The 25,493-nt window shown below is 39.4% G+C and overlaps 1 non-coding gene across 1 annotated transcript; it reads right to left on the reverse strand.

Moving 5' to 3' along the window:
* Nucleotides 1–16,372: 16,372 nt before the first annotated feature.
* LOC136216242 (small nucleolar RNA R71) lies at nucleotides 16,373–16,479 on the reverse strand. The gene has a single exon (XR_010683237.1). It is a non-coding gene; the product is annotated as a small nucleolar RNA R71 (small nucleolar RNA).
* Nucleotides 16,480–25,493: the final 9,014 nt, after the last annotated feature.

Consider the following 25,493-nt stretch of genomic DNA (forward strand, 5'->3'; position numbering starts at 1 on the left):
AGTTAAAACATTACAAAGAGAAAGAGATGAATTTATATCATCTCAAAAACCCTAATTGTCAAATTACATAAAGGGCAAATTACATAGCTAATTAAAACATAAAGATAAGGGGTAAATGGGTTAAATATAAAGGGGTGGCATGGATGGTAAATAGGGAGTGGCATGGTTGTAATAAGGGAGTGGCAAAGGTGTAAATAAGGAGTGGTAGGATTGTAAATAAGGAGGAAGCTGGAGTAAGGAGCAAGTTCCTTAAACTGAAGGCACGCAGGGCGTGCCTAATTATACGCGGGGGCGTATGTTGGCTGTTGAGCTCTTCCTCCGGATCATTTCTTCTTATACGCGGAGCGTGTTTTAACTCTACGCGGAGCGTGCCTATTCCAAGCCCCGCGTGGATGACCTTCTGGACTTTTCTCTGGATCAAACCCTCAAGTACGCGGAGCGTGTAATAAACCACGCAGAGCGTGCCCCACTTGTTGTGTGGCACAGTTTTGGCCTCCTTACTCGCTTGTTGCTCGTGCTTGATTCTTCCTCCGACTTCCCTCGTCCGGACCCGATCCTAGGGAAAGATGCCCCGCATCATACACTCTCTCTGAAAAAGAACTTGACCCCAAGTTGCTTGCCACATATTGATGAGACGTGTTCGTTGTGAATGAACCCAAGCCCTCAAATCGAACCAAAGTGTTGTTCGAGATGAATTCAAGAAGTCCATTCCACATATTGCCGGACTCACCTTCTCCTCAGGGGCTTTTCCCCATATCTCCACAAGTTCCTCACCCCGGACTTCATCTTCTGTGGTACTCATCTCCCAATCTCCACCAATATCGGATGCTCTACTAACATCGAAGGGTATGTCTTGGCGAAGCTTGTTAAACCACTTCCCAATAAATGTTTGGATGATCTTCCAACGCCCCTCATTTGGTTGCATGGACCACCCATGGATACTCTTGATCTCCCCATCATGAACTTGAGGAATCAACACAATCTTCTTCCATTCTTGGCCTACCTCAAATGGAATGTCCCGACGACACGTATCAACCCAATTAGAATCAATCTCACAAATATTCTTCAAAACCCCAACATGATCTTGAGTCGAATATGCCCGGACCTCAATGTACCTCACACCATCAACCCGGATGCTAAGTTCAACCTCCATTTGCTCATGGCCGACCTCAAAAGGCATGTACCGGCGCCATACATCAACCCCAATTGGAGCGATCCCTTGAGTACCCTTCACAACCCAAACATGACTTTGAGTTGAATATGCTCGGACTTTGCTATCATTCATCCCACTAACTCGGCTATCATGCTCAATCTCTCATTTCCCATGGCCCACATCAAACGGAATATCCCGGCGACACTTGTCAACCCACATCATAGTGAACCCAAGCACAGACATAGTAGTTCCATCCTCACCTTGGGTTAACAACCTTGGGAACTCAAGACTTGCCATTTGACTAACTGGGCAATGATCCCACAAGTCTTGAGCTTCGTCTATCTTCTTAACATCTCTCGGGCGGCTATCCCCATTCATCAAAGGCTTCATAAGACCCACTCTCTTCACCACAAGACCGCTGCTCATTGACTCCTCATAGAGTTAGGGTTCCCTCAAATAGCATAACACATACCCCAACATATACATTTCAATAAAGCACAAGGTAATGAGTTCCGAGTTTACCAAGCCTTGACTTCCTTCCATCTTTTCTATGTTCCCCGGGAAGCCATTCCCCTTCAATAAATAATCAATGAAGCCCACATTCCTCACTACACGATCACCCCTCATGGCCTCATCATAGAAAGGATTCTCCCTCAACATAAAGCTCATATTCCCCATAGCAAGATGACCTCTCATGGGTCATCATAGGAAAGATCCTCCCTCAACATAAGACCCTCATTCTTCACAAGAAGATCACCTCTCATGGGCTCATCATAGGAAAGGTTCTCCCTGAACATACACAACCAAGCTTCCAACACATATATTTCAATAAAGCACAAAAGAATAAGTTCAGATTTTACCAAGTAAGAGACTTGATTCCTTTGCATGTGGCATGTGTTAGGTGTCTCGGTGCTATCAATAGGCATCATGGAGTAACCTTCATCCTCCTCTCTAAAGCTCAACTCACCATATGTAGAGCTAGGTGCACTATCTCCCGGATCCCAAGCTATGTCTAGTGGTAGCTTTCTCAAAGGTGGAAGCCCTTTAGGTGGCTCATTGAAAGACACGTGCTTGTCACCCTTGAACATCGGCTCTACTTCCTCACTTCCAACTTTGCTACCCTCCTTCTCAACCTCATTCTCCTCTTTAGATTTGACTTCACTAGGAGAGTGGCTAGCTAACTCATCCATGGAACCCAAGTCACGATGATTCAATGTCTCACACGTTCCACCAATGCACCCATTCACACTCAACTCTCGAGTTGGACAATCTTCCAAAACGGTCTCCATTCTCTTACTAGGAGAACCCTTCAAAGGTGTAAGGACATATCGGACTCCGCCTTTGCGTATGGTGTAGGTGTTGCTTCTTCCCGCATGTGAGGCATCACAATCAAATTGCCATGGCCTACCAAGTAGCACATCACAAGCACCCATCTCCACAACATCACACATACCTTCATCCCCATAAGCTCCAATAGTGAAAGGAACTTTACACCAATGGGTAACTTGAAGTTTTTCCACCTCGTTGACCCAACCAAGGCGGTAAGGTGTAGGATGTGGCTCGGAAACCAACCCAAACTTTCTCATGGCGAACCGACTAATGATATTCACTTGGCTTCCTCCGTCGATCACCATCTCACACTTCTTCCCAAGAACTAAGCATCGAGTTCTAAATAATCGATGACGTTGGCTAGGCTCCTCTTCACTAGGCATTGGCACCCTAGTCACCAAATACACATTGTGCTCATCGCCATCATCATCAACTTCATAAGTGTCTTCATCTTGGCTCCACTCAACACCTCTCGCCTCATCCTCATCTTGGAACCGATTTTCTTCTTCATCATAAGCATCTTCATTTCGGTCCCACCCAACATTTCCCGACTCATAGTCATCTCGGAACCGACCATCATCATGCTCATAAGGGTCTTCATTTCGGTTCCACCCAATTTTTCCCGACCCATAGTCGTCTCGGAACCGATCTTCATCATTGTAAGCTTCTTCCCTTCGGTTCCACTCTGTCCCAACTCATCATCATGATGGAACCTACCTCCATCATACTCATAGATATCTTCATGGTAGTTCCATTCAACATCCTCCAACTCATCATCAGAATAGAATCTACCTTCATTATCTTCATAAGGAGCCCCGTGTCGATCCCACTCAACACACCGACGCCCATTCTCATCATAGTAGACCCTATCTTCGTCTTCCTCATAAGCGGCCCCATATTGGTTCCACTCAATGCTTCGACGTTCATCCTCCCTAGGGGTGAGCATGGTCCGGTTCGGTTCAAAAACCGAACCAAACCAAATAAAACCGAACCAAATAAGAGTAATTTTTATAAACCAAACCGAACCAAATTGTAATTCGGTTTGGTTCAAACTGAACCAAACTATTTCGGTTTGGTTCGGTTTGGTTCTATTCCAAACCAAATTATAGATAGTTAATAATATTCCCTGGAATTTTATTATTGTTTAACATTATTATCCATTTACTTGGTTTATAAATTATGTAAAATATTAAACATTAATATTTCTGGAACTTTTTTATAATGTTATAGTGTTGGAATTTTTTTATAAATTATTCATTTATTTAGTCTAAGTTAGTAATTATAATTTATATATATCTATAGTGTACTGTATTAATAAGAATCCTACTGCTAATAGGATAATGTTTCTGTTATTATACTAATTAGTATATTAATAGCAATTGTATTGCTAGTACATTATGTACAAACCGTCTAATATTACTCTAACTAGTATTCTAATAATTTTCCAATTCGATTTTTTTTATCAGCTTATGCTAGCTTTAATTTTAATATCCAAATAATACTCTAATTCGGTTTTTAGGTTTTTTCAGTTTATACCCGAACCAAACCGAACCGAACTAAAAACCGAAATTGTATAAAAATAAAAATAAAAACCGAACCAAAAAAACCGAACCAAACCGAATCAACATTTCCTTCTAGCTCATTCTCGGATTGGTCCTCCTCTTCATCAATCTCCTCTTCTAACCCCTCTTCTTCATGGTTGTATTCAAATTCATTTCCATCTTCATCCACGATCCGTATTTTCCCACGACCTTTTGTTTCCTTCTACTTCTCCCTATAGTTCAAGCCGGCTAAACCATTTGAATAGCTACCCGACCCAAACGACATGTTACACCCAACTATAGTTGAACCACCAACATCTCTCCCATCTCCATAGCCATCAACCTCCACACATAATGGAATTTCATCATTCTTCCCAAAGAGATTAATAAGTCCAAACTCACTTCCCTCTCTCTCAAAATAAATGCCATCACTTCCCTCAAGCATACCAATGAGGTTATGTTCAAGGGGCATTTCATCAAACACATAGGGAGCATTCCTTGCTACATGGATTTTCTCAATATTAGCACACACCAATTCAACTTCCCCCATGTTCTCACATACAAGCCTCTCTTCCTCCTCATCCACAAATAAATCTAAATCCTCCTCCACAATTTCATTATCAATAAATTCACAAGAAGAATCTAAATCCACTTCATTATCATAAACAACATCACCAACATCCAATTTCTTCCTAACAATAGGACTATTCATAACTTTAACATTAGAAATTGGAAGTTTGGGATTTACCTTTACCATGTGTGATGGAGGACAGATTGGTGATGGATCTTTAGGAGGGACTTTCATGGTTGGTTGGGAGCTATTTCGGCACCTTTGCTTGAGACTCTTTACGGATGTCTTAAGCTCCCTCGTTAGCTCGTCTATCACTCGAAAATCCTCCTTACAACTCTCATGATACCTCATCACCATGGCTTTGAGGTTTTCCAATCCCTTGTTGAAGGTTTCTTCATATTTTGGAGATAAATTTGGTTGAACCATAGTCGAAATAAGTCTCCGTTCAAGGAAAACGATCGGCTCTGATACCAAATTATACTGATCGGTTTTATCTGAAAGTTTTAATCGTAAACTTACAAAGATATTTCTTCTCTAGCTAAACTAGAAGGAGTGAATCCCGGGTTTTACGGACTAAATCCGTAGGAAATCAAAGATCCCCCATTGTTGAAGGTGAAAACCTTAACAAAGCTTCTCGAAGAAGATTATAATTTAATTGATAAAAAGTTAAAACATTACAAAGAGAAAGAGATGAATTTATATCATCTCAAAAACCCTAATTGCCAAATTACATAAAGGGCAAATTACATAGCTAATTAAAACATAAAGATAAGGGGTAAATGGGTTAAATATAAAGGGGTGGCATGGATGGTAAATAGGGAGTGGCATGGTTGTAATAAGGGAGTGGCAAAGGTGTAAATAAGGAGTGACAGGATTGTAAATAAGGAGGAAGCTGGAGTAAGGAGCAAGTTCCTTAAACTAAAGGCACGCGGGGCGTGCCTAATTATACGCGGGGCGTATGTTGGCTGTTGATCTCTTCTCCGGATCAGTAGCCATTTTACACGGGGCGTGCCCAGATCTACGCGGGGCGTGCCCAGATATACGCGGAGCGTAGATTGGCTGTTGAACTTCCTCCGGATCATTTCTTCTCATACGCGGAGCGTGTTTTAACTCTACGCGGAGCGTGCTGATAGGGGCGTTTCGTCCCTATCTTTTAGTGTGATTTACGGTTTGATTTTAGATGAAATAAATAAGTTTAATTGCAAAAATAGAGTGTTTTAATAAAATAATGAAATAAAAATAAATTCCGTACTTTCGGTTAATTTTCCTTATTTTTGATTAATTTAGAAAATAAAACATCAAGCTAACTTGGCTCTCGAGAATTGTATTTCAGGTACGAGCAAGGAGCAAAAATCTTCCGATATACGAGGGGTGTATCACCCTCCACGCGGGGTGTGGAACACATTGTCAGAAATAATTTCTCAATCCGCAGGCACCACGTGGAACTCACCCACTGCCACGCGGGCGTCCTACCTTCCACGCGGGGCGTATGAGCAATGATAAGCAATAATGTCTCAATCATGAATGTCAGACTGCAGGATCTTCTAAGTCAACTTTCAAATGCGCGGGGCGTATAACCATGCACGCGGGGCGTGTTGTTGAGCGATTTCCGCAAGTGCACGTTATACGCTTGTAGTAATAAAAGATATCGATCCCACTGGGAACGTTTTTTAACAAAAACTTATTTTGAATCGGTTAAATTTGCTTATAAGATTTATAGTAAGGAAAATCATTAAATCGGTTTTGGTTTTGAATCTGCTAGAATAAGAATTAGATTAGAGTATGAAGATGTTAGAAAATATTCTGATTTAAGAATGAATTTGCAAGACAGGAACGCTTAGTACTTTTTAGAAAAGTAAACAAATGTATTTGTTTACATTAAGCAAAGAAAACAACTTTAAACGTTGTATAAATTATAAAGATGAAATAAATGACGGAACCTCTAATTTTTAGGCTTTGAACGCAACAATCCTCCTAACTGGTTTAGATTGCTTCCTTAACCAAATTAAAACTCTACCGAGATAATAATTTGTCTAAGTGTTCAACAAAGTTTCCTTGTAAAGATTTTGAATTAAACTACGTTTTAATGAAAACACCAGCATCAATCCACTTCGGATCCTTTACCAAAGTGCTGCATAAAAATCTATCGAATAGAACGGACTTTATTAGATGAAATATAAATTGATACAAGTTTACAGAGAACAATGAGCATGGAAACATTCGACAACTTGCAAGTGAACGGGTTGTCAATCCTTTCCTTGGGTTTCGTTAGAGTTTGTCAGACTCAGGGGCGGATCCTCTACTCAATCTTCTCGTTGAATCTTCGTAATAGAGACGGGGTCTGTCTACTACCAAAATGTAAACTAAATTTAAACAATGTCTAAACGCTACTGTATTTGTTATTATTGAATAAACAATGTGTGTACATCATATTGTTTTGAACAGAAATGAAATCTAAATTCTGAATCACTTGACTCGGAATTTCTGCATAAATTCTATACTAATCTCTTTCTTCTACTTCTCTTCAACTCTTCATCAACTCTTTATTTATAGATGTTGAAGAGTCTTGATTGAAGTGTCGTGTCCGTTGTGAAGGATCGTATCCGTTGTGAAAGGACGTCTTTATCCACCCGAACGAACGCGTTTCGTCGAAAACGAAAGTATGCAATTTGGCTTCTACAGATTTTTTGCTCTTACCGAGAATATTTAATTCTCGGCCGAGAATGGAGGAGCATCATTTTGGTCTTCGAACGAATGGAAGGAGGAGCTGAAGGGAGCGTGTCGCGACCGAGAATTGGGGGAGCCGCGGTCGCGGCACGGAACTTTTTCGCTTCTTCGGCTTTCGTTCTCGTCCTCGATTTGGCATTATTAATTTTCGTCGTCTTCGACTCCTTTTGTAGGGTTTTTCTTCTGTTTTTGATCCTTTTTCACTCCTATTTGGATATTACCAAATATTTATGTACCTTGCATGAAAGAAACATATTCGAGAGTAAAAGTATTCTAAACAGATATAAACAGCACAAATTCATAGCAATATTGATGTAATTATTGATGATATTTTAGGTATATTTTGGGCTTAACAAATCTCCACACTTAATCTTTTGCTAGTCCCGAGCAAAATTTCACTGAATTTATTCTTTAATTAATCTCTTTATAAAAATAAAACATACATCTTGGTATTACCTTTTGAATTAGTTAAGCCGAAAAGACTTACTTCGCATGGCAAATTTATACGCAAAATATCAAACTAACTTAGTATAATAAATGCTATATCATTCGTCTTGTATTTCCAATTTTGAATTTGAAGTATTCGGGACGATATAAGCACGCATGTTATTGAGTCTTTCGTCTCAAGGCATTTCAAAGCACAAAATTTCCTTTCCCAAACCTAAACTAATATATGAGATATATTGTATATTTAAATAAGTACTTAGGATTAATTTATTTGCTTAGTTACGCCCGAGATAAGGGTGGTCTTGATCGTAACTTATACGTATGTTATTGCTTAGTGTTTGCTTAAGAGGTACCGACCATGCCATGGGTGGACGCAATCGTTACTTTAAACTTAAACACGCTTATTTTTTTGTTGCTTTTAACGTTCCTTCCATACCTCGATTGTGATAAGGATGGTCGCAATCGTGGCCAAAAGTAAACAGTACTTAATTTTCTTCCCTTTCATACCTCGATTGTGATAAGATTGGTCTCAATCGTGGCCAAAAGTTAAGAATTCAACTAATTGATTAATTAATATGAAATATAAAATTGAAATTGTAACTTGGGAAAAAGAAAGATAGCACATTCATCCTATATTGACTTTAAAATTCAACATGTATTATGGCTAAAGTTTCCTTAAAAACTTCAATTGGTGTTAATGTAAGACGAAATCAAACCGAGCTAAAAAAATTGTTAGTTCAATTTAATGTCTATAAACCTAATTGAAAATTAAAAATAGGATTTATTGTATCATGAATTGCATGATAAAAATAGAGATCGAAAATAAAGAATTTATTTAACTAAAATACATTCACTCGAGACAATTTTACTTAAAATCGTATCAGAGTTTTGTGAAAAATTTGAAAAATATTACCCATATAGAAATATTTTTTCTAACGATAATGATAACATAAACAAATAATCATATTAACTTATGATTAATTTATCAATATATGAAAAATGTTAAGTAGTGTAAAAAAAAAGTGTTATGTGTTGCAATATATTAGTATTGCATTTGCATAAAAATTATTCGTTGCATTTATTCGTGTATGTGTAAATGATATATGTATATCTCCTCCCACACTTAAATTGGACCATGTCCTCATTGGTGCAAAAATTGATAAAACATGAAAAATAAACACGAAATAAAGCATACGATAATAAAAATAGAATTAAGCAAAAGAAAAGCATCCAACATTAAAATTAAAATTGTACCAAACATAAGAAAATATTGTACCAAACTTTAACAAAAGAACAAAAATAAAGGAGACAACCTAAGCATTAGGCGGGGAATCCGAAGGTGTAGGTGAAGTCTCCACATTTCGGCGTCGGAAAAATGAAAGCATCCGAGACCGAGTAGACCTATGCTCACGCCTCAAAAGGTTGAGGTTGTCATTCATCACCATGTTATTTTCCACCAAATCATTAATTCTTAAGTTCATTTGGTGATTGTTGGAATTGATTTGGTCCAAAATCCGCCTAAGATCAACCGAATCATCATCTTGAGGTGCTCGGGGTTGTGGTTGAGCCGGTGGTGCATCCTCCTCGCCTTCCGCCTCGCCTCCGCCTTCGGTACCTACAAATTGAGAACTTGAAGCGCCTCCACCCATAGTACCACGAAGATGGGAAATACGGGAAGCATACGAAATAAAGACGGGGGGACCTTACGGAAGCAATAAATGAGCCCGCTCAAGAGCCGAGATGTCCAAAAGTGGAATATACCCATGGTAAGTGGACATGTCAAAATCGGCCAATTCACCCCGTGCTCCCAACACGATAGCCGTGATAAAATTACAAAGAGGGATTTGAATTGTAGTAGCCCGAATGGAAGTCTAGGAAGTGCATGTCCATAAATTGGCGATCGGCTTGTGAAAAATGTTTGAAACGAGCGGCTTCCTCCTCCGAAGCGATGTCAAAATAAGCGCCGCATCGAACCCGAAGGCGATTAGCTTCCGTTACAGTGGGCTTGTGACCAACACGCTTAGTTCTAGGCATGTTAATGGTGTTTAGGGTTTGAGAAGAAGAAGAAGAAAAAAGTGAATTGAGGGAAAGAGCAAAGCTTGAAGATGAGTTTGGGAGTTGTAATGGTAGGTGTTTGAATTGAAAAGAGTATAGAAATGGTAATGAATAAATTGGGAAGAGTAAAAGTTGTTTTATGGGGAAGAGTTTGGAGTAAGGGATTGGGTAAAAAGAGAGGTGATGTGAGGTTTGTGTAAGAGGTAGGTTTATATAGGGGGTAATAGGTAGATGTAGAGGTAGAATAGGAATAGGAATAGGCTTAAAATAGGTCAAAAATCGGAATCAAAAGGGCATGCAGATCGCGTGTCGCGACCGAGAATGGCATAGCCGCGATCGCGGCACGCGAATTTCAGAGAACATTTTGCTCTGAATTCGGTCCGTTTTTGCTGCCCATACCGAGAATTATTAATTTTCGGTAGAGAATTGGTCAAAAATGGCTATTTTGGTGCCTTTTGACTTGGTTTGTGCAATTTTGTTGATGAATTGGGTCCTGAACTTAATAAAAACTGTCCATGTACTTAAAAACTAAAATAAATGACATTAATTGCAAGGAAAACCAAAGGTTTAACCTTAATAAATTGAATTAAAAGGGAAATAAATGGTATATGAAGAATTAATGAAACTTAAATGCTCATTTATGCATACAAGTTAAAAGAATCATATTAAGTGCATATTAAGTTCATATGAATATATATTAAATAAATGAATTTAATCAATTGAATGAATTGGAAAAACCTAATGTATTAAACTCAATGAATTAAGTTTGTGAAATTGGATTATGCGTTTGAATAATAAATCATAATAGATTAATCTAAACATTTAATTATCGTTAATTTACCAATAAGTTCAACTATCAGAAAACAAATGAACTAAGATGAATAGAAAAGTTAATTTATTAACAAAACACATATGTACAAAATAAACAATTCAATTACAACAAAAATCAGAAAAATATGTACAAAACAAATTTGAAAAACCTAAACTACTCTATATATTCATCCCTATCAAGCGGGATTCTTCTAGCCCTATAGCGATCAATTTGCAACTGCAAGAAAGCCTGACGTTCCGGTGCAGAAAGAAAATGAGAACCTGCTTGAAATACACATTTCACAAGTCCTTCATACTCGAGAAACTCATAATAGAGAGTCGGAAAACTCTCATCCTCGCTCCAAGGAATATCGATAGTACCCTTGGTACCGAGAATTATCCCACAAATAATATTCCCGAATCCAATCTTTTTATCCGTGGATCGAGATGCAGCAATAAGACCTTCCATCAGAATTTTGGAAGAATCCACTGTATTGCCTTGGAACACATCCCCAAGGACATACAAATCAGTGTCACGGACCACACAACTGAATGTGCGACCAAACAGACTGTGACACAAAAATTTGTGCAAATACAGCATGGAACTGGAGTGAAAAGACTGATTGTAGGCGAGTTTAGAATTAAATCGCCAGAATCCAGTGAGCATTCTCCAAATATCAGTGGATGTCATGTCTTTTCCAGGATGACGTTTGATTGTATCCCTCGGGGAAAAACCAAACCAAGCATGCAGCTCGGGATAGCCGAAAGTGAAGATTTCGCCATCTCGACGAAAATTGAGACGTACCCGTCGTTTATTGACGAAACGAACGGTATAAAAGAATTCGAGTATCCAGTCGTCTATTATAGGAAATCGCATTTTGGCGAATTTTGTCCACCCTAAGCGTTCCAAATAGCGGCTCATGTCATCGCTAATTCCAAGTTGAACGTTAAGAAAGTCATCCATATACAACATTCCAGTGAAGAATTTGTAACGGAGCCTCCAGTAACGCCTACCTTCGTCGTGATTGAAGATAGGAAAAGGCGCCCCATATCGTTTGGATAAGTCTAGGCGTTTGTTGCTTGAAGCAGCATTTTGCTTTGAGGTTTTGTGTTTAGTAGGCATGGTGTAGAACTAAAGAAACAAGGTTTCTATTATTTAGTGAAAAAATGGTGTTTGAAGAAAATCAGAAATTTGATATGACAAAAATGAAAAGATCTGTAACATAACCAAGATCCTTATGGACGAATTTATAAGATTTTAGGACGAAATGAGGTGTTGTTTTGATGCGAAAAGGCATAAAATTACACCCTTCAGAATCGAAGAAACTTAAGTTTTCGTTTATGAAAGGGTTTATCTGCAGGTTGAAGATGAATCAGGCCTGATAGTGCAGGAATAACGCGTGTCGCGACCGAGAATTCCAAATTCTCGATCGCGACACGCTGATTTCCTTGCGGAAATCAGGCATCGTAACCTATTCTCTGATTCATGGTAGAGAATTAATTATTCTCGGAAAGTTCAGAAAAAAAACCTAACCTATTTGGACAACTCTGAAAAAGAGGATTCTCGGCTGAGAATTCCAAATTCTCGGCAGAGAATTGCCTGAAACTTTAATTTCGGTCTAATTTCCTAAAATCAAATCTAAAATCATGAAGTAAACCTATTTTATGCATTTAAATCATAACATTAAGTCATCTAATCATAAAAATGGCATTTGGAAAAAATAAAATAAAATAAAATAAAATATAATAAAAATGAACAAAAATATAAAAAGAAATAAACCAAAATAAACTGTGTAATAAAATAAATAAAAAAACTTAAAAAAAAACTGAATGATTTATACGTCAGATAATCTTGTTACGAACTCAATTCCTATTTGTGAAATATTTTCGTAATAGATTTTACATCGATTACCATTAACTTTGAAACGAACTCCGTTAGGACCTTCCAGTTCTAAAGAACCATAATCGAATGTTTTGACGACTAAATACGGTCCTATCCATCTGGACTTAAGTTTTGCTGGAAATAAACGAAGTCGTGAATTAAATAACATCACTTTATCCCCAACATTAAAGTGTTTGACTTTAATTTTGGAATCGTGCCATTTTTTAACTTTTTCTTTATAAATCTTTGCATTTTCATAAGATAGATGGCGTAACTCATCTAACTCATTTAAATTGAGCAAACGTTTCTTACCTGCTTGTCGTAAATCAAAGTTAAGTTCCCTAATAGCCCAATAGGCATTATGTTCTAATTCGACTGGCAGATGACATGCCTTCCCATACACTAAGCGGTATGGAGTCATTCCTATTGGTGTTTTAAATGCAGTACGGTAAGCCCATAACGCATTATTGAGTTTAGAAGACCAATCTTTTCTTGAAGATGAAACTGTTTTCTCTAGAATCCATTTGAGTTCTCTATTTGATATCTCCGCCTGACCATTTGACTGAGGATGGTATGGCGTCGACACGCGGTGGCGTACTCCATATTTTTTCATAAGCGTTTCAAAACTTCGGTTTATAAAATGGGTACCGCCATCACTAACGATGACTCTAGGACAACCAAATCTACAAAATATATCGTCAAGAAAACTAATGACTACTTTAGAATCGTTCGTCGGGGTTGCAATTGCTTCAACCCACTTTGAAACATAATCAACGGCAACTAATATGTAAGTTTTACCAAAAGAAGGGGGAAAAGGTCCCATGAAATCTATTCCCCACATATCAAAGACTTCAACTTCTAATATGGTTGTGAGGGGCATCTCATCTTTTCTTCCTAGATTTCCTGTTCTTTGGCACTTATCACAACGAGTAATAAATGAACGGACGTCTTTAAACATCGTAGGCCAAAAGAAACCACATTCAAATATTCTAGCTACTGTTTTACTAACTCCATTATGTCCTCCATAAGAGCTAGAATGACATTCCGACATTATGGATTCATATTCATTTTCTCCAACGCATCTCCTAATTATCCCGTCACCACAAGTCTTGAACAAAAAAGGATCTTCCCAAAAATACTGTTTGATGTCAAAGAAGAATTTCTTCCTTTGTTGGAAAGTTAATCCTTCTAGAGCAATATTGGCTGCAAGATAATTTGCAATATCCGCATACCATGGCGACATGACACTTTTTATTTGATAGAGATGTTCATCAGGGAAATCATCTCGTATACCGTTAGTTTCACCTATAGGACCATTTTCATCTTCAAGCATTGATAGATGATCGGCGACAAGATTTTCGACTCCCTTTTTGTCTTTAATGTCTATATCAAATTCTTGTAGTAGTAAAACCCATCTAATTAGACGTGGTTTTGCATCTTTTTTAGCAAATAAATATCTTAAAGCTGCATGGTCAGCATAAATAATAACTTTCGAACCTAACAAGTATGACCTAAACTTATCACATGCAAAAACTACAGCTAACATTTCTTTCTCTGTTGTGGTGTAGTTTAATTGTGCACCGGATAGTGTGTGACTTGCATAATAAATGACATGAAGTTTCTTATCCTTCCTTTGACCTAAAACACATCCGACAGCTAAATCACTTGCATCACACATAATTTCAAAGGGTAAATCTGATAGCTCCCATTTATATAGGGTTTTTAGGATTGTTTTAGCTCGTTTTTGCTTTATTTCCATTCAATTTCAGTATAATTTTGCTATCTTTCAGTTAAAATCAGTAATTTCCATTATTTATGGCATTTTCTGTATTTTCAGGCGTTTTGGGACTGATTGAGCATTTTCGAACCAGACCCGTGCCTTGTGGAGCACCTCCGGACAATTCAGGGACCGTCGGAGCAAATTTCAGAAGTCCAGGGACCAAAACAAAGAAAAACCGGACTCAGCCCCAATTTAGTGCCTGTCTCGTCGAGACAGGCCCTCGTCTCGTCGAGACACTGCCCGTCTCGACGAGACGAGGCGGGCCGATGGTTCCAAAAGGGAACCATCGCGTGGTGTCTCGACGAGACGCCTAGTGTCTCGTCGAGACACCCTCTTGTCTCGTCGAGACACCTCTTGTCTCGATGAGACGAAACGCTGGGAAGCAATTTCCCAGCGTTTCCTCACTCCCTAGGCGCGAATTTCAACCTGCAAAATGCCCAAACTACCCCTAACTAAGCCTGCACTATAAATAGAACAGGATGTCATCTTTGTTAGGTTACTTCCTTTTCCTTTTTGTTCTTCTCTTTTTCTTTCCTTGTATTAGTTTTTATTATTTTTGATTTACTTCGATTGTAACAGTTCTTTAGCTTCTTGAAGATTGAAATAGGAGAGTCATCTCCTAATTTGTGATCAGAATCAGACGAAATCGGGTTTTATATTCCTAATTCCTTATTCTGTCTTTTACTTTTTGCTTATTTGAATTAATGATGATTCAGGCTTATAATGCGTGGTATAATTGCTTGTTTAGTTTAACTATGAACTAATCCCTAACCAATCTGGGATGGGGATGATTTGATTGCATAACCATGTATGATTAGGGATTTAGTTTACTGGATTGTTTCCAATTGATTAGATTATGCGAGCTTAATGTCTTAGATTTGTCAGGGATAGGATGATTGCTAGAATGAGATTCGATGATAATCAACTAGCCTGACATAGCAGAACCTAACGCCTTGAGTCTGACAAATTTAGGATTGCAGATAGGTAGTTACCTGACCAAGGAACTACCTAATCCGAATTAGCATAATCTGACCTCGCTAGAGACCACTAGGAGTGCGGGCTAGTGGCTGGGCTACGGCTTTAGCCTTAATCACCACAGACCCTAATGCTTTGCATGCCCTAGGTTATATGCCTAATCAAGCCGTCAACCAAATGCATGTGATTAGACTACAGGAGATTGACAATCTCCACGTGGTTAATTAGGTGGTTACCGTCAATTATCATTATGATATGAAACTAAATCCCAGTAACTCATACATGGGATCCAATTAAGGGAATCCCCATCTTAGATTGTTTCATCAATTAATTCGAATTCTTCCCTGTCAAATGCTTTTATCTTTTATTTTAGAAAATTTGCCTCTTTAATCACTCCACCACACATTCAACCTTCCGAACAATTGTGTGCCTACCTTGGGCCGACTAGTTGTGATAAATAGTCATTGTGGTTCGATCCTGTGCTTAGCACTGTATTACTTGATGCGATAGGATACACTTGTCCTATTAACCGCTATATAATTTACGAGCATCAAGTTTTTGGCGCCGTTGCCGGGGACTATTTTTGTTTATAACTAGTTTACTTTTGGTGATAGGTTTATATAATTGTTTGGAATTCCATGAACCGAGGTTCTGGGAATTACTCATCATTGCATCTTGATTCTTAAGCTGATATTGTTCTTGCAGGATGTAAAAGGGGGACACAATGGCCGAAGATCCGTCGGTCATGGAGTTGTTGAGGGCAAAGCGGCCTATAAGCACCTCTGGCATCCTCGATCCGACAATAACAGCAATGTCATTTGAAATCAGACCAACAATGATTCAGATGATCCAGAACTCGGGACAGTTCGGTGGGGATTACTACAAAGATCCTAACTCACATCTTGACAAATTCATGGAATACTGCAGCACTTTCAAGTGCGAAGACGTCACATCTGAACAGATCTTCCAGAAGCTGTTTAGATTTTCTCTGAAAGAAGAAGCTGCAGAATGGCTACAATCCATTGAGCCAGGGTCTCTCACTGACTGGGACACTACAGTATCAGCGTTTCTAGCAAAGTACTTCCCTCCGTCAAAGACTGCACAATTCAGAAGCGACATCACCTCGTTTAGGCAGTCCGACAGTGAGAACTTGCATCTAGCCTGGGAGAGGTTCCAGAAGTTGTTAAGATGGTGCCCCCACCATGGTTACAGCGGTACCAGCTTGTTGACATGTTCTACTCAGGGATATCTCCTGTCAGCCGCGCCTTTCTGGATGCAGCAGCGGGAGGAAATCTATTCAACAAGACTGCAGTTCAAGCGTACAATCTGATGAAAGAATTAGCTGAACGAAGTGCATGTTGGCAAGTTGAGAAGCCGGCTCCAAGAAGAGGCACAACAGCCGAAGAGTTCCCTGGAATATTTTCAGAATCAAATCATCAGATAGCAGCGCTTACAGAAAAAGTAGATCTGCTGGGGACTCACCTGAAATCACCAGAACCAGTAGCAAGCTGTGAGGTTTGCAGCGGAGGGCACAAGAACGTGGAGTGCCCGATGGTACTTGAACAGATCCATTATCTAAAATAGTATGGGTCGAATAGCACACTTTGGCAGCAGGACAGACACCGAGGATCAGATTCTGAGACTGAATGGGAGAGAAGTATAGATGTCCTGAGAGAGAGCCTGAGTGTCATAGAAGGAAGGTTGGCACACAATGAAGCTTTCTTCCAAAGGCTTCAAACACAGGTCAGTAAATTGGTAGAAGAGGAAGCACGAGCAATCACGCTTAGGAGCGGAACACAGGTAAGCGCACCAGACTTTGTGCCTCAGCAAGACAAGGCTTCAGACCCCATTCCTGGTAATATCTCTACCCCGTCTGCTCCACAGGTAAGTGTTTCTGATCCAACTCCGATTACTGAAACTGATGTACCACCAACACAGGTTACCTTGCCTTATCCTACTTCTGGGAGAGCTAAGTTAGACAAGGATTATTCCAAAATGTTAAATGTGTTTAAGAAAATCAAGATTAACCTCCCGTTTCTTGAACTTCTTGAGAATATGCCTGTGTATGGAAATTTTTTAAAAGAGCTGATCTCTAAAAAGAGAAAATTAGGAGATCATGAGACTGTAATGCTAAGCCAGGAATGTTCTGCCATGCTAACAAATCCGTTACCTAAAAAATCTAAAGATCCTGGTAGTTTTAGCATTCCCTGTACAATAGGCAAGGTTCATTTTAAACGTGCTTTATGTGATCTTGGTGCAAGCATAAATCTTATGCCGTTGTCTGTTTACAGGAAATTAGGAATGGGAGACCCAAAGCCTACGTCAGTCACAATTCAGTTGGCTGACAAGTCTATAAGGCGTCCGGTTGGAGTGGTGGAAGACCTTTTGGTCAAGGTAGATCAGTTCATCTTCCCAGCTAACTTCGTGATCATGGACATTGAAGAAGATGATCAAGTCCCGATCTTGTTAGGGAGGCCTTTTCTCGCCACTGGACGAACACTGATTGATGTTGAGGGAGGCAAACTGATTCTCAGGCTTCAAAATGAGGAAGTTGAATTCAACATTCTAAAATCTATGAAATTTCCTGTTGATGATGAATGTTGTAATTTTCTGAGCGTAACTGACTCTTTGGTTGAGAATGTTTTCCAGGAAACTGAAGAACGGAACCTGAGTATTGAACTAGATGAGGAGCCATTGGATTTGGAGACCGAGGGAGAAGGTAAAGAGGGTTGTCATTGGGCCCAGCACGATGAACTCCTGGACAGAGGAACCAAGACAAGGCCTAAGACCTCGATTGAAGAACCACCAACCCTCGATCTCAAACCCTTACCTGCCCATTTAAAATATGTGTTCTTGGCACCTCCTTTGCACTTACCTGTGATTATTTCGGCTGAACTTACAGGTCCGGAGGAAGATCGCTTGGTGGAGGTGCTGAGGAAGCACAAGGGAGCGTTTGGATGGCAAATGTCTGACATCAAGGGAATCAGCCCGTCTCTCTGTGAACACCGGCTCTATATGGAGGATAAGGTGAAGCCGACTGCTCAACCACAGAGAAGACTCAACCCAAAAATGAAGGAAGTAGTGAAGGCTGAGGTAATTAAGTTTCTTGATGCAGGGATGATCTATCCAATCTCTGACAGCCAGTGGGTGAGTCCCGTGCATATGGTGCCGAAGAAGGGGGGCACAACAGTGACATTGAATGAGAAGAATGAACTAATCCCGGTGCGGAAAACTACCGGGTGGCGAATGTGCGTGGACTACAGGAAATTAAACGACGCCACCAGGAAGGATCATTTCCCTCTTCCGTTCATTGATCAAATGCTTGAACGCATGGCAGGTAAGTTTTTCTTCTGTTGTGTGGATGGGTATTCGGGCTACATGCAAATATCAGTGGATCCTGACGATCAGGAAAAGACCACTTTCACTTGCCCTTTTGGGACATTTGCATATAGACGGATGCCCTTTGGGTTGTGCAATGCACCTACTACGTTTCAGAGGTGTATGACAGCTATATTTTATGATATGATAGAAAAATTCATGGAGGTCTTTATGGATGATTTTTCTGTTTTTGGTACTACTTTTGATAGCTGTTTGCATAACTTGGGATTAATGCTGCAAAGATGTGAGGAAACTGACCTAGTCCTAAACTGGGAAAAGTGTCAGTTTATGGTCACTGAGTGTATAGTTTTAGGGCATAAGGTATCACGAAAAGGGATTGAGGTAGACCCTGCTAAAGTTGAGGTGATCGAAAAACTACCTCCCCCTTCCAGTGTCAAAGCAGTTAGGAGTTTTTTAGGCCACGCTGGTTTTTATAGGCGCTTTATTAAGGATTTTTCTAAAATTGCCAGGCCTATGACCCAATTGTTGCTGAAGGATGCCAATTTTGTTTTCACACCTGAATGTCTTGAATCTTTTAACACTTTAAAAGACAAATTGATTAAAGCTCCCATAATGGTTAGTCCCAACTGGGATTTACCATTCGAGCTAATGTGTGATGCCAGTGACACAGCTGTAGGTGCATGCTTAGGTCAAAAAGTGGATAAAATTTGCCGACCAATTTCATATGCTAGTAGAACTCTGAATGGCGCTCAATTAAATTATACCACCACAGAAAAAGAGTTATTAGCTGTGATTTTTGCACTTGACAAGTTTCGTTCATATTTGGTGCTTTCAAAAGTTATTGTTTACACTGACCATGCTGCATTGAGGTATTTGTTTTCAAAACAGGATGCCAAACCTAGACTCATTGGGTGGATTCTATTACTGCAGGAGTTTGATCTGGAGATACGAGATAAGAAGGGAGTTGAAAATGTGGTTGCTGATCATCTTTCTAGATTGGAACAAGAGGAGGTGGATACAGACACCGATGCAGACATCCAGGAGACATTTCCCGACGAGAACTTACTGTCAATTAGACATGTCCATTGGTTTGCCAATTTTGCTAATTTCCTTGTAGGAAAGCTGATCCCTCCAGACCTCTCTTACGAGCAGAGGAGGAAGTTCCTGCACGACGCAAAGCAGTACCTCTGGGATGATCCCTACCTATTCAAGGTTTGTGGCGACAACATCATCCGTCGGTGCATTCCTGAGGAGAAGGTAGCTTCCGTCCTTGCATTCTGTCATTCTAAAGAGGTAGGTGGCCACCATGGCATGGACAGAACTGCAGCTAAGGTACTCCAGAGTGGGTTCTATTGGCCCACAATCTTCCATGACGCTTTTAATTTTGTTAAAAACTGTGATAAGTGTCAACGAACTGGTAACATTTCACAGAGACATGCCATGCCTATGAAACCAATTTTAGTCTGTGAAATCTTTGATGTTTGGGGGATAGACTTTATGGGACCTTTCCCGAAGTCGTTCAATAACGAGTACATCCTTGTAGCCATGGACTACGTTTCTAAATGGGTGGAGGCTGTAGCCCTGCCTAGTAATGATGCGCGGGCTGTCATCCGATTATTGCAAAAGAATATCTTCACACGGTTTGGCACCCCCCGCACCATTATTAGCGATGGCGGGTCTCATTTTTGTAACCAAGCTTTTAAACAGGTCCTGCATAAATACGGGGTCACTCATAAAGTGGCTACCCCGTATCATCCCCAGACCAGTGGTCAAGTTGAAGTGTCAAATAGAGAGATCAAAACCATTCTTGAAAAAACAGTAAATTCCTCTAGGCATAATTGGTCACTCAAATTAGATGATGCCTTGTGGGCATATAGGACAGCGTTCAAAACACCAATTGGCATGTCCCCATTCAGGCTAGTTTACGGTAAGGCATGTCATCTCCCTGTAGAACTCGAACATAAAGCCTACTGGGCTACCCGTTTTCTAAACTTTGATACACGAGTTGCAGGTGAGAAACGGTTATTGCAGCTTGATGCCCTGGAAGAGTTCAGGCTCAGTGCCTATGAGAATTCACGGATCTACAAGGAGAGGACGAAAAGATGGCATGACAAGAGAATAATCAAACGCCACTTTGAGGTAGGGGATAAGGTTTTACTGTACAACTCCAGGCAACGATTATTCCCTGGTAAGCTGAAGTTGAGGTGGTATGGACCGTTTGAGGTCACCCAGTTATTCTCCTCCGGAGCAGTCGAGATCACAAACGGCCACAATGCCCCTTTCAAGGTCAATGGGCAGCGTCTGAAAATTTATGAAGATAACTTGGGCGTAGTGGAAACACTGCGTTACATAGAGGCCCCCTAAGGGAGTTTTTCCTATCCTATCTCTTTTCTTTCACTTACTGTTCAATTTCATAAATATGCATCTTTTGGAATTAAATGCATGATTTAGTGTGGGGGAGGAGGCAATAGGATAGGACATTTTGTACATGTACCAATTGCATGTTTTATGCCACTATTTGTATTTGTGTTTTGCGGCATGTTTAGCTTTTGCTTTCAATATTTTGCTTTCAGTATTAGAAATAAAAAGAATCTTAGGCAGTTGATTTTTGATGCATCTAGCAATCCTGACATTACAATTGAAATTGTGCTTTGAAAGTCTGAAAGCTCAGTTGAAATCGGTGCATGCAAGCAAAAACTTGTGAACAACATTTGAGTCTTAAAAGAGTGTTATTTAACTAAGATTGACATGGAACGTTTCGTTAGGTGATGCTAGGATTGTTGCAAATAACCCCTAAATTGTGAGCTAGAGTCTAAAGGTCAATATTTTAGACTCATTTTTAGGAACAATCGATCTCTTAGGTGTGGGATTACAGTTATTGTCATTATGCTCATAGGAATTGCATCCAATACTGGTTGAATATTGTGTTATAATTGAACTTGAAATGATTAGGCAATCTAGGTTTAGCCCTTTGTGAACTTAGCCTATTCTTTGATTAGCCAAAATCCCTTACCAATTCCACTAGATAAGCCCCTTTGAGCCTTATTTACCCATTTTCTTTGATCAACCTTGTTACAAGTCCTTAGCCTTCCTAAATACCCTTTCTCACCCAAGTTAATTGACTCAATTTCGGTTAGAAAATCCTTAGGCACACATCCTTCAAATTTCCATTAGCTACCATTGAAAGGTTGTAATTCTAAATAGAAGAAGTAACCAATTCAAATTGACCCTTTGTCCCCTCTATCTCAAAAGAAAAGAAAAGAAATATTTATGGTTCAAAATTGAACCGAATAAATTATAGAGGAAATGATAAAAGGCATTCTTTAATTACTTCCCAAACTGAAATAAATCAACCTTAAGCTTCTATCTCGCATATGGCGGGAAAAGTGCCAATTTTTGCAAAAAAATATTCCAGCTAGTTGAGTCATTAACTTTTAGCCTAAATTCCCTTTTTCCTACCCCAAACCTTAGCCTATGTTACAACCCTTTGAAGACCTATAATCTTGTTTGATTGTGATGCGTAATTTCGACTGGATGGATGATGCAATTCCAGCGTGACCATTTTGTGCAATAGACTGTAGAGCGTTCGCCAAATTCATATTTCACCCAAACACTTGAGTGCAAGAGCGACCACCTGTGAGCTAGCAATCGTAGTCCTCGCCTTTTCGTTTTCGCAAAGTGTTGGTTGATAAAACTAATTAATCAGTTTTGGAGATTTATCTGAGGTTCACTTTGTTTTTAATTGTAACTTGAGTAGTCTGAGACCGTATAGATGATAAAAGTGCAGTGGATCTTTGTCTGTGTACGTGAGCTATTTGTTGAGTTTTCGTTGCCTTTGATTCTTTCTTGCTTGCGGACAAGCAAGATTCAAGTGTGGGGGGGGGGTTGATAGCTCCCATTTATATAGGGTTTTTAGGATTGTTTTAGCTCGTTTTTGCTTTATTTCCATTCAATTTCAGTATCATTTTGCTATCTTTCAGTTAAAATCAGTAATTTCCATTATTTATGGCATTTTTTGTATTTTCAGGCGTTTTGGGACTGATTGAGCATTTTCGAACCAGACCCGTGCCTTGTGGAGCACCTCCGGACAATTCAGGGACCGTCGAAGCAAATTTCAGAAGTCCAGGGACCAAAACAAAGAAAAACCGGACTCAGCCCCAATTTAGTGCATGTCTTGCCGAGACAGTGCCTGTCTCGTCGAGACACTGCCCGTCTCGACGAGACGAGGCGGGCCGATGGTTCCCAAAGGGAACCATCGTGTGGTGTCTCGACGAGACGCCTAGTGTCTCGTCGAGACACCCTCTTGTCTCAACGAGACGAAACGCTGGGAAGCAATTTCCCAACGTTTCCTCACTCCCTAGGCGCGAATTTCAACCTGCAAAATGCCCAAACTACCCCTAACTAAGCCTCCACTATAAATAGAACAGGATGTCATCTTTGTTAGGTTACTTCCTTTCCCTTTTTGTTCTTCTCTTTTTCTTTCCTTGTATTAGTTTTTATTATTTTTGATTTACTTCGATTGTAACAGTTCTTTAGCTTCTTGAAGATTGAAATAGGAGAGTCCTCTCCTAATTTGTGATCAGGATCAGACGAAATCGGGTTTTATATTCCTAATTCCTTATTCTGTCTCTTACTTTTTGCTTATTTGAATTAATGATGATTCAGGCTTATAATGCGTGGTATAATTGCTTGTTTAGTTTAACTATGAACTAATCCCTAACCAATCTGGGATGGGGATGATTTGATTGCATAACCATGTATGATTAGGGATTTAGTTTACTGGATTGTTTCCAATTGATTAGATTATGCGAGCTTAATGTCTTAGATTTGTCAGGGATAGGATGATTGCTAGAATGAGATTCGATGATAATCAACTAGCCTGACATAGCAGAACCTAACGCCTTGAGTCTGACAAATTTAGGATTGCAGATAGGTAGTTACCTGACCAAGGAATTACCTAATCTGAATTAGCATAATCTGACCTCGCTAGAGACCACTAGGAGTGCGGGCTAGTGGCTGGGCTACGGCTTTAGCCTTAATCACCATAGACCCTAATGCTTTGCATGCCCTAGGTTATATGCCTAATCAAGCCGTCAACCAAATGCATGTGATTAGACTACAGGAGATTGACAATCTCCACGTGGTTAATTAGGTGGTTACCGTCAATTATCATTATGATATGAAACTAAATCCCAGTAACTCATACATGGGATCCAATTAAGGGAATCCCCATCTTAGATTGTTTCATCAATTAATTCGAATTCTTCCTTGTCAAACGCTTTTATCTTTTATTTTAGAAAATTTGCCTCTTTAATCACTCCACCACATATTCAACCTTCCGAACAATTGTGTGCCTACCTTGGGCCGACTAGTTGTGATAAATAGTTCTTGTGGTTCGATCCTGTGCTTAGCACTATATTACTTGCTGCGATAGGATACACTTGTCCTATTAACCTCTATATAATTTACGAGCATCAAAATCCCAGTCGGGTTTAGAAATAATAGGTGCACTGACTAGAGCTGTTTTCAACGTTTCGAAAGCTTTAACGCATTCTTCATTAAAATCAAAGGTTGAATCTTTCATGAGTAGATTAGTAAGTGGTTTGGAAATTACAGAAAAATTCTTGATAAATCTTCTGTAAAAACCGACATGTCCTAAAAATGATCTTACTCCCTTAACAGTAGTTGGCGGGGGTAATTTTTCTATTACTGAAGTTTTTGCGCTATCCACTTCTAATCCTTTTTCAGATATTTTGTGACCTAAAACAATTCCTTCGTCAACCATGAAATGACATTTTTCCCAGTTTAATACCAAATTTGTTTCTTCACACCTAGACAAAACTTTATCCAAGTTTTTTAGGCACGAATCAAAAGAATCCCCATAAACTGAAAAATCATCCATAAAAACTTCCATGATATCTTCAATGAAATCATTAAAAATTGCAGTCATACAACGTTGAAATGTTGCAGGTGCGTTACATAGACCAAAGGGCATTCTCCTATATGCAAATGTTCCGTAAGGACACGTGAAGGTTGTTTTGTCCTGGTCATCCGGGTAGATATATATTTGAAAGAATCCGGAGTAACCATCTAGAAAACAGTAGAAAGCATGACCAGCTATCCTTTCGATCATTTGATCAATGAAAGGAAGAGGAAAATGATCTTTCCTAGTTGCTTTATTAAGGTTCCTATAATCTATACAAACCCTCCAACCAGTGGTGGTTCGTGTAGGTATTAATTCACCTTCGTCATTCCTTACAACTGTTATGCCTCCCTTTTTAGGTACACAATGGATTGGACTAACCTATTCACTATCCGAAATAGGGTAGATGATTCCATTGTCCAGAAGTTTAGTAATCTCATTTTTGACTACTTCTTTCATATTCGGATTTAGGCATCTTTGCCTATCCGCTTTAGGTGGCTTATCTTCTTCTAAGTGAATTCTGTGCATTACGATACTCGGATTAATACCTTTTAAGTCTGAAATTTGCCAACCCATACTTCCTATCCTATTTCTAACAACTTCTTTCAATTTCTCTTCTTGAACTTGTGTTAATTTGTTAGAGATAATTATAGGTAGAGAATTGCCTTCGCCTAAGAAAGCGTACCTCAAATGACTTGGTAATTCTTTAAGTTCTAATTTAAGTGGAACTATAATCGAAGGCGGAACCGGTCCATCTTCTCGAATCAAAGGTTCTGGGTCCTTATCTTCTAGTTCCTCACTCATTATAGGTTCTATTATTTCTTCTTTTTGAACAATGCCATTGACACATTCTTCAATCAAATCAAGTTTCATACAAGCGAAATCTTCCATAGGATATTTCATCGCTTGGTTCATATCAAACTCAATCTTATCATCCCCTATTCGTAAAACTACTTTCCCT

The sequence above is a fragment of the Euphorbia lathyris genome, chromosome 1 (genome assembly GCF_963576675.1).
Source record: "Euphorbia lathyris chromosome 1, ddEupLath1.1, whole genome shotgun sequence".
Lineage (NCBI taxonomy): Eukaryota > Viridiplantae > Streptophyta > Magnoliopsida > Malpighiales > Euphorbiaceae > Euphorbia > Euphorbia lathyris.